This window comes from Limulus polyphemus, unplaced genomic scaffold (assembly GCF_000517525.1).
Source record: "Limulus polyphemus unplaced genomic scaffold, Limulus_polyphemus-2.1.2 Scaffold6058, whole genome shotgun sequence".
NCBI classification, from domain to species: domain Eukaryota; kingdom Metazoa; phylum Arthropoda; class Merostomata; order Xiphosura; family Limulidae; genus Limulus; species Limulus polyphemus.
In genome coordinates, this window is record NW_013671668.1 from 2305 (window position 1) to 3911 (window position 1607).

Consider the following 1607-nt stretch of genomic DNA (forward strand, 5'->3'; position numbering starts at 1 on the left):
AAAATTATAATTTTTAGGCCTGTATTTTTATCCATGAACTGTAATCAGTCCTGTTCCAAACAATAATACCACACAAAAGTTAAATTATACACGTCTAACAATATTTTCTGTCCTTAGATATATTGATTGCTTTAGTGTTTTCATATTAAAGAACAGATTGATCTAATGTTTCTACGTATTGTGAGTAGTTTCAAAATGTTTTGTAGCAAACTTAACATTAAAGGACAACAAGGATCGTGTTGGCCCATCTAGGTCATCCCATCCACTATACTAAACTCTAAAATGAAAATAAAACACTCAAAGCCAGCCCTTATCATTCAAATACTTGTCAGCAGGGTTGGCCTCAGCGGCAGAGTCAATTGCATACTTCTAGTATTCAAACTCAAGAACCTAATTCTGAGTACTTGCCTCAGACCCCATACTCTCCTAAGGCCAGCCCTGTTTATCAAGCCTTTTGTTAAACTCCCTAGAATTAACTGCATCTACTACATCTGAGAGTAGCCATTCCATAGGCCAACCACCCTGTCAGTAAAAAAAAAAAAAGTCTTAGCTGAAGATGATTCCTTCCCTACCAAAATTTACATTTTTGTCCCCTAGCACTAGCATTCTAACCCTTAACTCTTTCAGCATGGGCTTGGTCCCTGGGACTAACCTCGCAACCATTTTGTGCTTGTTAGTTTTTCATGCTATAGCTTTTAAATTATAAAGCAAATGTTAATGAAATTTGGCAGATTATCAGTAAATATTATAATGCTTTCATATGCAAAATATATATATATTTTTTTATTAAGTCTTAAAGTTTGTAAAGCAATGTTTTTCTCATATCTTTTTTTTCTTTTCACATATTACCTATCTATCATGTAAAGTAATATTCATTTTAAGACTAAAAATACTTTTATGCATCAGAAAATTTTGAAATTTCACATGTGAAATCTTTATAATGTCTAGATAGTTATCAAATGTTTCTTAACAAAAAAATTTTTAATTTTATCTGTTATTTTTAGTAATTAATCTCTGTATGAGTTCGGTAGATTTGACCGATCTTGCAACCACCATCAAAAATTAGGAAATAAATATAAATTATGCCTCTTTCATTCTAGAATGAACACAAATTATAACACAAAAACATAAATGTCTAGACTAAATAGCTTAAATCTCATAACATTATACATTTATATATATTTATTACTTTTATTATATTGACCTTTCAGCCATGCTTGGCTAACAATACAGAAGTTACAATGATGCGGCTCATGTTACCGTATCGAATAACATAAAACTAACCTTTGGTCTGTACAAAGTAACTTATCTTAACTCTGTTTTAGTCACATTTCAATTACTATACATTATATATGTATATAGATTATTGCTATTTACAAATAAGTTCTTAAATTTATTTTTCTTAAAACATAGAACAGTACATAAAGAAATAAAGCGAACAGTTATCTCTTCTAGTTACGACCTTTGTACTCAGTTGCTGCTTGACGCAAGTTGCTAAGCCTTTTAACATTTTACACGTGGAGGATACGAAACAAATTTTTAGGTTTTACATATACATTAGAATAACTAAAAAATCATAAATTACTACATCAATACCATAAAATTCC

General features: G+C 30.2%; 1 protein-coding gene across 1 annotated transcript in view; it reads right to left on the reverse strand.

Moving 5' to 3' along the window:
- LOC106473304 (tRNA:m(4)X modification enzyme TRM13 homolog) overlaps positions 1-1607 on the reverse strand; it is a 9711-nt gene that overhangs the window by 734 nt on the left and 7370 nt on the right. The window lies entirely within an intron of this gene.